The sequence below is a fragment of the Vulpes lagopus genome, chromosome 13 (assembly GCF_018345385.1).
Source record: "Vulpes lagopus strain Blue_001 chromosome 13, ASM1834538v1, whole genome shotgun sequence".
Classification (NCBI taxonomy): Eukaryota; Metazoa; Chordata; class Mammalia; order Carnivora; family Canidae; genus Vulpes; species Vulpes lagopus.
Genome location: NC_054836.1, coordinates 30,065,911 through 30,078,467, shown reverse-complemented (window position 1 = coordinate 30,078,467; position 12,557 = coordinate 30,065,911). Strand labels below are relative to the sequence as shown.

The 12,557-nt window shown below is 34.0% G+C and overlaps 1 long non-coding RNA gene across 1 annotated transcript in view; it reads right to left on the bottom strand.

Moving 5' to 3' along the window:
* LOC121474785 overlaps positions 1–11,501 on the bottom strand; it is a 35,390-nt gene extending 23,889 nt beyond the window's left edge. Inside the window, exons 1-2 of the long non-coding RNA XR_005983527.1 lie at positions 11,460–11,501; positions 10,846–10,908 (exon numbers count right to left, since the gene is read on the bottom strand). This is a non-coding gene — a long non-coding RNA (uncharacterized LOC121474785). The remainder of the gene's footprint in view (positions 1–10,845; positions 10,909–11,459) is intronic.
* Positions 11,502–12,557: the final 1,056 nt, after the last annotated feature.

Genomic DNA, 12,557 nt, shown 5'->3' with positions numbered 1-12,557 from the left:
CAGTGTTGCTTTGAAATATAATACCAGATTTGTTGGCTCTCTGATATTAAACAAATTACTAATTTAACAAATTACTAATTTAATTTAGAATTTTATTGGTCATTCATAAGTTGTCAGATGTCAATAGCTTTTGTATCTTTAAAAAAAGAGGATTGAACTAGATGAGCTCTAAAGTCTTACAACTCTAAGCTTTGTTTTTAATTTTACATTTCACGGCATTAAACCATGGTTTAAGCTCTGATAATGCCAAGGGTATTTTATATTAAAGATACCAATAATATTTCTAAGTCATGAGCTAGAGAGAGGAGAATAAGGAAGAAGGTGAGAGAGAGAGGATGTTTCTTACTGCCAGTGAATGTTAAACTGTGTTTTTTTGTTCAGTGTGCTCAGTATCAAGTAAGGAAAGAGAACTTTGGTTATATGTTAGACATTTGAATGTGCTATATTTGCATTGTTAGTTAACATATTTTCCAAAATGATATCAACAGAAGAAAAGGTAAGGGTTTGAACTCTGTAGTTTTTGTGTGAAAATCTCAAGACATTGAAACTGTAAACTTCTGCTTTAACTCTGTAGCAACTCACACTGCTTGGAAGATAGTGTCACATGATACCCCGAAGTTTTTCTTGTTATACCTTAATATGAAAACACCTTCTGTTCTTACCTTCACTAAAGATTAAAGTTTGCCATTGCCTGCCCTCCCCCCAAAAAAAATTCCCTCACCCAATCTCTACTTTCATACATGGGAGAAGAATCGGTTTAAATGTATAATGACTAAAACCATTAAGGTCTTTATTTGTCCAAGACAAACTTTAGTTTGTACTCCAGATACTGCTAAGCCTCCAGCGTGAACTCTGAGCCTTAGGTGTGATGCACTCTATATGCTTCACCATACCGTGTTGGAAGACATTTGGATCTTTTACATTTGTTTTGGTTTCAGATAAGTTGCAAATTGGGGATACCACAATAATACAGTTTTGGAGCAATGGATGTTACTTAGAGAAATAGTTTTTTTAAAAAAAATATATATATATATATCAAAGATTTTATTTGAGAGAGAGCAAGAGAGCATAGCAGAGGGAATGGGAGAGGGAGAAGCAGACTCCCCACTGAGTAGGAAGCCCCATGCGGGGCTCGATCCCAGAACCCAGGGATCATGACTTGGGCTGACTGAGCCACCCAGCCAATCTGAGTAGTAGTTTTTAAGGCAAAGATAATCAGTGCATTTGACATAAACTACCAGCCAATCAATAATTTTGTGATGATTATGTCTATACATAATGGAATTATTTAACACACATATGGTTTATTCAAACCACAAAGGCTTTTTCTACTTCACAGGACACCTTTTACTTGTAGAGAAATAAAAATGTTTTCTTGATTTTAAAATTGATATATATTCATTACACAATATTATAAAACAGCTTTTTTTTTTGAAGATTTTATTTATTCATGAGAGACACTGAGAGAGGGGCAGAAGGAGCCTGATGCGGGACTTGATCCCAGAACCCCAGGATCACAACCTGAGCCAAAGGCAGACCCGCTCAACCACTGAGTCACCCAGTTGCCCCTACAACATAATTTTTAATACTTGAATTGTATTTATCATAATGATTTGCCATAAAGCGTTTAATGAATTTTTATTTTTTGATATATATTTTCAATACAACAAATATTATTTCAGAGACTTGGTTATACACAAACTTTTTGATTATATCGGATTATAAAAATTCTGAGTTAAAAAAAAATAAAAAAATAAAAATTCTGAGTTAACTTTGAATATATTCATCTGGAATTATAGAATCAAAAGTTAACCTTTTATGTATTGCTAATTTCGTCTTGGCTGTTTTAACTATATGCATACCAGTAGTGTATGAGATGTATTATTTTCCTAAATCCTTATCACAGTAACCAATTTTTTTTTAAGATTTTATTTATATATTCATGAGAGACACAGAGAGTGGCAGAGACATAGGCAGAGGGAGGAGAAGCAGGCTCCATGCAGCGAGCACAATGTGGGACTTGATCCTGGGGCTCAACCACTGAGCCACCCAGGCGTCCCACCAATTTGTTTTTTAAACTTTGTCATTTTGGTAGGTGGAAAATGCTGTCTTCTTTAACTTGCATGTTCATTATAGGTAAGCATACAGTATTTTATATTTTTTTATCATACATATTCTTCCTTTATGATTTAGCAATGTGTGTCCTTTCTCCTTTTCCTATATGATAATATGGTTTCCCAGCACTGAATTCTATAGAGATTAGATCCTTTTATTTGTTTCAAGTTTTTATTTAAATTCTAGTTAACATGTATTATAATACTGGTTTCAGAAGTAACAATTAATGACTCATCACTGACATGTAATACCCGGTGCTTATCACAATGAGATCCTTTTTGGATTCCATTAAATAGTATGTGCTGTTGATACCTTATGGAGATGTTTCTCACATAGCTATTCTTTTCTAACTGTATTCTTGATAAATACAGGATTATTAACTTAGAATATTCTTCACTAAAAATACTTCTACACTCATAGTTTTTGACAATATGATCTTATATCGTTTTTTAAAAATTAGAAAATCTGAAGGATTAATAACTAGAAATTTGAAAACTAAAATAAAAGCAAGTAATGTGGCTCAAATATTTGCCCAGGAATATGCCTATCAAATAAATTAATGGACCAAGGAAACACAGGTGTGGCATTTCAAGGGCCATTTTATCAGACTGGTTGTATATATTAAAGTTGAGTGGTTTTCAGACTGTGTCTCTAGAACCCTTTGTTTCTTTGTAGGTACCACACACACACTTGTGAGGAGAAGAGAAAACACTAAGCAGGTGTACCAGGGCCTCTTTACCTGTATTTGTCGTAACTTCTGTGCTTCTTACCGGTCACTTTACAGAGTTGTATTTCTGTAACAAATTTCCTTTTTTTTTTTTTTAAGAGAACTTATCTGATAATATTGACCACTCTAGAAAGTTTTCATATCTTTATGTGAAATTATCTTGTTATGTCAGATTTTGCTATAAATCACCACAAAACCTTTCTGAGAGTAGGAAGAGATTCAGTTATACAATAATATGTATTTTAATCAGAATAATAAGATAGGGTTCATATTTATCTACTATAGCTATCTCATATTATTCAGGTATAGATGATATAGCAGTATCTGAACATTACCTATGTAACAATTAGCTTTTAGCCTAATTTATATATACTACATATTTGAATCAAGCATCAGTTATATACAAAGATATTAAATTTTAAGTTCTAGGATGTTATTTGTTTCAGGGATATTTTATTGCTATTATGTTTTATTGTTTGGAGTAGAGGGAATTACATATTTCAATAGAATTGAGGGTAAGATTAATTCAGTTGTTATTGTGCCACTAAACATTTCTTATTAAAGAAATATTCATTACCTCTGAAACAAATTTAGATCCAGTAGAGCCTAAAATAAAAGGTATCAAATGCTACTATAAATTAATTTCAATATACTAGTTAAGCAATATCATGTAACTTCTTCCTTAGAAATTAATAGTCCTTTGGCCATAATGAAGAGTTTTTGCCACTCATCCCAGTATAAGTTTTATATAATGAACAGGTTTTTTTAAATCATATTTTGGAGCAAATAGAAAAGTCAAGTGAAAAATGTACAGCCTGAACATTTGATCATTAAATATAAAATGTTGAGATAATTAAGTTACAATTATCATTAGAACATTTTTTACTCATTCAACAGACATTTATGGAATTTTTTTCTGGGATAAGATGTCATGAGATATCATTAGAGTGTAAATTGGAGGAAAAGTGGAATGAATGGCTAGATATAAGTAAATACTCTCAATTTTTTTTTTTACAGGAACTCCTTTTTAGATAGTATAAGATCCTCAAGACTTGATGATAATAAAAATTATAATATTTGTTATTTATCTATAGACATACTTACTAGACTTAGGTTGATTTGCTAGTTTATATCATTTGTCAGTCTAAAACTATAGAAACATCTTTATTTAGAGATGAGGAAACCTAGGTAAAAAAAGCTAGGTAAAAAAAAAAAAAAAAAAAAAAGCTAGGTAAGCAAACCTTAGCCTTGCTGTGATCAAAATGCTATTAAGTGACAAAACCAAAGAAACCCAAGGTGTTATATTCAAAGTCTGTGCTGTGAGCCATTATAGAATGGACAGTATTGATTGAAAATACAGTATTTGACAGCGAGTGAATCTCATTTACACAAAGATTTGTGTCACAATATGACTATAGACATTTGAAGGCAAATTCCCCAAAGAATTTGAACCATTTTCACTACATATGGACTCAAATGTTCTAATTCTAATGAAAATTAGGAAGAGATCTCTCTGTTCCAGGGCAAAAATCAAAGCAAAAATATACAAAACAAAACAAAAACTGAAGCTGGGCTGAACATTTATCAGTTAAATTTTCTTTGAAGTTATATAGCAGATAGACTTTTTTGATAGCAGCTCGACGGGCACTAAAGCCTACTGATAAAGTGAAACTTGCAGCTCTAAGCTCTGTTGAGTATAATTATTGAGTGTTTACTCTGTGCCAGACACATAAGATGCCAAGAAGACTCCAGGAATATATTATTTGGTCGAGTGAATTAGGCCCATTAGGAGCAAACTGAAGTATGATAATGCCTGATACAGCAGAAACATTTACTGCTCACAAAATAGCTGTGTGCTTTAGGTTATTTCTCAGTCCCCTTATAGGTATACCAGGCTTGGTTCTGACCTACAAACTATTGATATATATCACCTCTGCATCAAAGTATGTTAGACCACGTGTGTAACCCTCTACATCTCTTTCCCCCTGCTGTGGTATTTTGGAGAAACATATTGAGGTGACTAATTCACAAAATCAGTTGCTGCGTGGAGAGCCCACCATCCTGTATCAGAATTTGTAGGAATAAGAACTATTGTAAAGGTTTAAGAGATAGAGGTTAACACATTGTAACAACCTCATCTAGTCCATCTTGGATAATACACGTGGCTCTTCTTTCTTTGTAAAGACTGTTGCTAAATGAACTCTTTCAAGCTTATCAACAGTTGGTTAATAATGATGCTCCTGATGCACAAAGGAATAACTGAATGTCTTCAAATAGGATGTTTTGCCACTCCAGGAATTTCCTGTGTTTCCTTAAGATTTTGTTCGGGAGGTTTCCATGTGTTGTATCACATTGTGAAGCTCCTAATCATGGGGTCAAGAGGTTCAACTTGCAGAGATATTTCAAACCCTACATCATTTTGACAGATACATATGTAATTTGGTACCTATTTGCAAGGGGGTTGGGGATGAGAGAAAAATTTAAGTGGCATCCTCTAGATCAGTGCTATCCAAGAGAAATACAGTGCAAGCCCCATGTGTAATTTTAAATGTTCTAGTAGCTACATTTAAAAAGTAGAAAGAAAATTAACTTCAGTAACGTACTTTATTTAGTCCAGTGTATCCAACAATTATTTTAATTGCAATCAGGGTAAAACTATTAATTTCACATATAGTCTTTTAATCTTAAAGCATATATTTGGAAAAGTTATATTTCAAATGTTCAACAGCCACATGATGTACCTTTATTGCACATTTTGTTAGGCATCTTTTTAGGTACACTTACAACATTGTCATATTTATTCATTATAATATTCTCTTGCATTAGTAAATGAATGCACTCACAGAAAGTGACAGAGCTAAGGTTCAAACCAATTCTCCCTCCTGCCTCTGGAGATGGAGGAGTGCACAAGGCAAGCAGAGTACAACTGGGAGTCCTGTGTAATCCAAGCAAGAAAGGTGAGGGCCCCAATTAAAGCAGTGGCATTGGTGATGGAGAGAAGGATGGATTTAATGAATATTAAAGCAGAATCGAGACTACTCGATTAATTGCATATTGGGGAGGAGTAGAAAGGGAGGTGCTTTTGGGGCGTGGGTTCTTCTAACTTGAGCAACTGAGTTGGCAGTGATGTCATTTAGAGAGAGACTGACATGGGCCTTTTAATCTGAAGTAGTATATAGCCATATATGATCACTGGATTCGGCAGTACAGTGCAAGGAACCTTACCCACTTTTTTTATTTTAACCATGTCTATATTACATTTGGTCACAAATGCCAGATGATAATGGCATCTGCTAACTATTTTTTTAAATGAGTCTACATAAGGAACTGCACATGGATTGGCAAGTCTTTAATATTATTTCAGAAAGAGGAACACCAACAGCTAATTCAACAACTTTATATTTGCAGAGTGTAACATTTACTAGCTTCTGTGTGCTTCTTAATGTCTTTTTAAAAGATGCTCATTCAGCTCTGTCACCACACATGAGACAGTGGAGATTTTTACAGAGTTTTCTAATTATGTATTTATCTTTGGGCCTGAAAGAACAATTCCAAGTGTTGCCACGTGGGTATCTGCTTTGGCAAAGTCTATGAGATGATGATATGCCACATATTTGGAAATCTGATCCTAAAAATCCAAAGGGACTCAGCTTTTCACTTGGACAGTATAGGATATAAATTTTGACTAAGAACAAAACTTGGGGGAATACAGGCATTTCATAAGCTATTGACAGGTAATGCTGATCCACAGATGAGAACTGTTATGAAACAAAATGTAACAATTATCCTGAAAAGTCAAAACTGTACCATTTTTTTCTTTGTATTTACTACATCAGGGAAATATTAAAGTTATTTGCAATAAGTAGAGGTGTTACTGTATTTGATTATGGGTGAAATTTATTTAAATTGACTTTATGTCTTCATAGAAACATGAACCTCCCTGTAACCAGTACATATAATTATCTTTAATAAATTATTTGCAGAAATGCTGCTGCAGATCACTACAAATGCTATAAATTAGAGGAAAGAACTGTCAGGTTTCCCATTACTGTGTAGCTTACTTTCAAGATCAGTAATTAAGTTTTACTGTATTTATCATAACATATTCCAGGATTGTTTTGACTTTTTTAGTCACAGCTCTGTTTCCCTGTTTGTTATTTATCCCTCAAGAATTAGCCGTTAGAAACATGGATTTGGACGAAGGTGATTCCCGCTACTCTGAGATTATTAGGCAAGGATCATGCAAAATGAATAGGCCAAGTAGGAAGAAAGAATCTTCTGCGGTCACTGTGTTGAAGAAGTTTCATCTAGTATTTATACATTCTTATGTAACATAGAGAAAGCATCGCTCAGATCACAGGTCTCCTTAGTTGGTGAAAACAACTGTTAACTGATGGTATGAGTAATTGCCTTATGCCGGGCCCTTGGGCTCAGAACTGATACTCCTTCTGAGTTCTGGTTAGTGTTTGATTCTATTGGAATCACTTGTACTTTGAAGTGTTCTAAGATGCAGTTGGCCCAATAGGTTTCTTTTTATTTTTTTTCTTTTTTTCTCAGCCACTGAAAGCTTTTGAAAACTGCTTTATTCTCGTCACATATACTGTTACCCCAACTTAGCAGAAATCATCCTCTAAATATAAATAAAATTTAGGAAAAAATTGACTACAATGAGTTTCAGGTTACAGATTTGTAAGACAAGAAAGCAGTGATTCAGAATTTTAGACACTCAGTAGCCTGCACATGTCCAGGCATTGACCTCATCTTTACCTAACTTTCACATTATATGTATGTGATTACTTGGAAATGTTTCTCAGAATAACAGTATTTTGTTAGTATTTCTTTTATCAAAAAATGCTAGATATGTGTATATATATATATTTAAACAAAAACTTTTGTGATTAGTTTTTTTAAAAATTCCAATTAAACTAAAACATGTACCTGGGATCTTTTCACCATTATCATAAGGGTATGTGGCTTATGAATTATATGCTTATATTATGAAATATAGAACTATTTTTCATGTATTTTGGCTTGTTTTATTTCTCTGACTTGTCTACTACATACCTTCTTCTGGTTTTCCAGTGGCCTATTTTGTATTTCTGTCATCGAATTCCTTAGTCAAATGAAACATAAGCAGATAGTTGTCATTTAATCATTTTCATTCTCATTTTGATCAAAAAGTCTCTGTATTCTCAAAATCTTTCATACATCTGAGTTTATCAAGGTACTGATATTAAACTCTTGAAATATTTTGTTATAAGAGATCATGTGTTTTGCCTTAAATTTCTATTTTGTTTGGTACACAAATACGCAACATTTTTCCTTTATTCCTACAAATAAAAGCATTGATATCAAAGGCAGCTGGTGGTTCTTTGCTGAGTCAGAATCATATAAAACTGGAGTGTGCAATTAAATATTTTGGGAGAGCTATACCAACAAGCTAAAACAGAGATTTTTAGTGATTCAAATCATAAACCCAAGCTTAAAATGAAAGAACCACTTTAAGAATAAAACATGCTACAAATTGATGAAGCATGAAAAATAAAAACACATAAAAATAACCTACCATAGTGCCAAAATTACATTAGTCATGGTAAACTCTTCAAGTTGGAAAATTTAAAACAGAAGACTAAAGTTTTACCTATAATTCCTGTGTTTAGTTTTGATTGAATTTTTTTTTCTCCAAGATTTATGAACTTGTTTTAAATTCAGTCCACTTAAAAGTATAATGTTGCTTTTTATGACATGGGAGAAATAAATGGTTTATTTCCCTTAAATTCTGGGTAGAAATTTAATGCTTATAAGTTTGATGGTATAGAATATATAATGTAATATATAGCATTTCATTATGGAACTGTCTTGCATTAGTGTGCCTTTACTTCTTACAGGTAGATATGTGCAGGGGGCAATTTGAGATGCATACATTTATCAACAAAAAGAACATACAAGGTGAATGCAAATGAAAATGTAGAAACTGACTATTTCCCATGTGCATTATAGGGAAATTGTTAAAAATTCTGATTTTAAAACAAGTAGACAAAAGGAAGTTCATTTAGAAGTTTTTGAAGCTTGAGAAGGTAGTCAGTGTCTCTTAATTTTAACACTCCCTACTATACACAAAAAGGTAATTGGAATTTCATAAAATATATGTGTTAAGGAATTGGAATAATGAAAGATTGGATATATTTTGAACTTTTAATTACATTTTATAAATTTAATCAGTCATAATCTATATTTCTTGCCAGTTTTCTGAACATTATTTATTCTATGATACTTGAAGAAAACTACAAATTTCGGAAAGAAATCATACAACTATGTAGGAAGAGACAGAAATTAGGAAAACAGAATATTGGGTATCACTTTACACTTTCTTGAAGTAATGTTTAAGTATTCATTTAGTTATGTAGAAACATAAATTTTATTGTGAAAGCACGAATTAGTGTTACATAAAAATAGCAACTTACTTTAAAATCAGTAAAAGTATATAGAGTCACCAAATAACATGCATTAGCCACACCAAGATTGCTCCTGAAATATTAAAATGCATAATTCCTGGAGAAAGGCAGTTCCTTAGTTTTTAAACATGGAGTGCATCATAAATCACATAACTTACTATTGGCTATTTAGCATATTTTAATACATTTTCAAAATTTTTTATTTCAGAAGAATCAACAGAAAGGCATAACTCCTATTTCTTGGAGAAATATAGCAGAAAAAAATATTTTTGTATAACAAAACTTTCAGAAACAAATTCCAACTTTAGTTTAACTTTCCAAACTTAAATTCATATATCCTAACTATATGCTACCAAGATACTACCAAGATAGATCAAGATAAATCTGTCTGGCAGATAAAATGCAAGGCAAAGTTTATAATATCTGTAGCTAAAGATCATACTTAATTTTAAATATTTTTCCCATCATACCTCACGTCACAAATGTACACAAGGATGGCAACTCTTAAAAGAAGCATCATGATTCTTAAAATTTAAACACATTTTTCAGATTGCTTAAGTTATAGTCTCTTTAAAATAAACAAATCTTAACTCAAAAGAGTCTCTGCCTTTACTATTGAATATCATTTTGTTAAGCAAGAGGATCTACACATTTACCAAATTTAACGAGCCTAGGACACGCTTTAAATAGTTTTGATTATGTTTTCTAGAAAAGATTAGTAGCTTACATTATTCATACACTCAAGCTCTTGTTACAATGTGCTGCTTGATATCAAAACATCGCATGAAATATTTGTAGTAATAGAATGCTCCTCGGGAAGATTCAAGTATATTATTTAATACAGGATAAACACTATTTATAGTTTAAAATGAAAGCCATTAAAATTCTATAAATTCTGAAAATTTTACCATTCTTAATATAATTAGTCATTAAATATTAAAAGGCATCTTTCAATATCGGGGGATAGATGTAGATACTGAAGTAGCTGTTATAGGAAATGTTAGGACTTTTTTCCTGTTGTTACGATGTTAAAAGTTTTTTCTATGGCCTAGAGAATAAAAATCAAATTTTTTCTTATTCCAAATATTCAAGGAAATGAAAATTTTGAAAAAAAAACTTTATGGAATAATATATATTTGGAAATTTAGAGAAAATAAAGTAATATTTAATTCTTGAGTGCATCAAGACTGTCTTTCTTCCTTGAATCACACTTTTTCAAATAATATTTTCCTTGTATTATGCTTTCTATTAGAAATCTAGACTTCCATCATTTGTATTGATATTGTGTATTTTGGGTCTTCAATTAGACCTTTCCTGCTAGCTTTGTTTTAATTGTGTGCTTTTCAAAGAGACTTTTTCTAATCTTTTCTAGCTTTCCCAGACTTCTAGCCCCCATAGTTCTAGAGGCAGGTTGTAGAGAAATTTCTGGACATGTTGTTAACATCTGACACAGTAAGTGAGAAAAAACCAGCACAATCACTGGGCAGGTTCAACAAGAATTGACAGCTCCTGGAGATGAAAAGTTTGTGTTTGTTAGTTGCTAGTTACCTGAAGCACACTGGTTAAATTCAAATCCATTCATTTCTCAGTTGCTTTGCTCCCTCTAAACCACTGTAATGCAAACCAAAAGGGGACCTTTATGGATGTTTTCTGTTGATCTTTGTAGATCTAGTATATCTTTAAGTTAGCCTTGTCTGACATTTTCCACAATGCTTTTAGTAGACAGCATTATATTATGTAAATATTTCTGGTTACTGTTTATGGAGGTGGTTGCCTAAATTTCTCTTTGGATAAAGCCTTTAATGCATTCACCCATAATCCCTATAGAGGAGCTGCTCAAGTTTGGGAAGTTTAGTGTTGCTCTTTGTACTTCAACTTTTAATATCAGCACATATTGAAACCATAAACACAATGAAAATTCAAAAAATATTCCGACCATATTAGAAGAATATACCCCCTCCTTTTTTTTTTTTTTTTTTTTTTATCCTTAAAGAGCCAAGGGTGTGGGGAGTGGCAGGAAGAAACATTCTTAAGATCTAAGCCCTGGACGCCATCCTGGGAGTGCTTAAAAACCCTTAGAAACGTGCAACCTGAAGAACACCCCCTTTCGAAGTCTAAAACAATATTAGATTCCCAAAACATATCGGCAAAGAAAGTCTTACCGTCAAAAGCTTGCAGCAGGTTCCAGCTCAGACCCAGACTGAAAAGCTGAGCAGCTGGTGAACAAAAGTTTTAGCTTTTTTTTTTTTTTTTTTTAACGAAGTCTGCAAAACTAATTTCCCTCAAAATAGGGCTCAATTTCCGTTAAAGAAAGCAGCGCTTACAAATCTCAGAATTCCTGATCACCCCCACCCCATCCCACCTCTAAGCAATGGAAAACAATTCGAACTTTCACACGGATGTAAAGGTTTATTGAGAGGCCACTATTCTGCAGTGGGGCTTAAAAGACCAGGGAGATAGGCTGAAACCTGAAGGGACTGGTTGAGGGAAAGTTTCTGCCTTGGGGACACTTCTCAAAGATTAATCAATACTTTTTCCTAATTCAAACCAGATGGCTGGCCCGGTTTGCTGTCCTCATTAATCCCATTAACAACTTCAAAGACCTGGTCCCCATCCTCTGGACACGTGAGACAATGAAAATAACGGGGCTACACTGCTGGTGGCATGTTTGTGGTCCTGGGCGGCATAGGTGAGCGCCAATCTTCTGATGCGAACCGTCCCAGACAGGACTTGACTGTTTCTGTGGCTCATTAAGTGCGGCTTTTGCTTGCCTTGCGTGGACGACTCTGCCCCCAGCAGACAGTGTCACCCCTCAGGCAAGTGGCAGTGTTAAAGCCCAGCCGCCGCTCCTGCTCGCTGACTCGCTGGTGGCAAGTCTTCTGACTAATTTTGCGTGATGCGAGAGCGGAACCGGGGAGGTCTGAAGCAGCACCCAGCTTCGGTGAACTTTGGGGGTTATCGAAGTGTAATATTTGCCCCGTAAATGGGACCATGGCGGCAGGCGGGGGGGAGAGGGGGGAGCCAGAAGCAGTGCCATTAGTTGATTTATTTTTGAGCGGAAGAGAAGGTGAATTTCTGGAGGGAGACGAGGGGACACGAGCTGACTCCTGAGGGCAAAGACTGGAAATGTGCTTGCAGTTTACCACACCACATGTCCCCACGGCGATAGCGCTTCGGGGTTTCCTGCCCGAAAAGTTTTGGGTTGACAAATGGCTAGGAATTTGACGTGGACCAGGAAAGCAAGGGCAAGGACGTTGTGC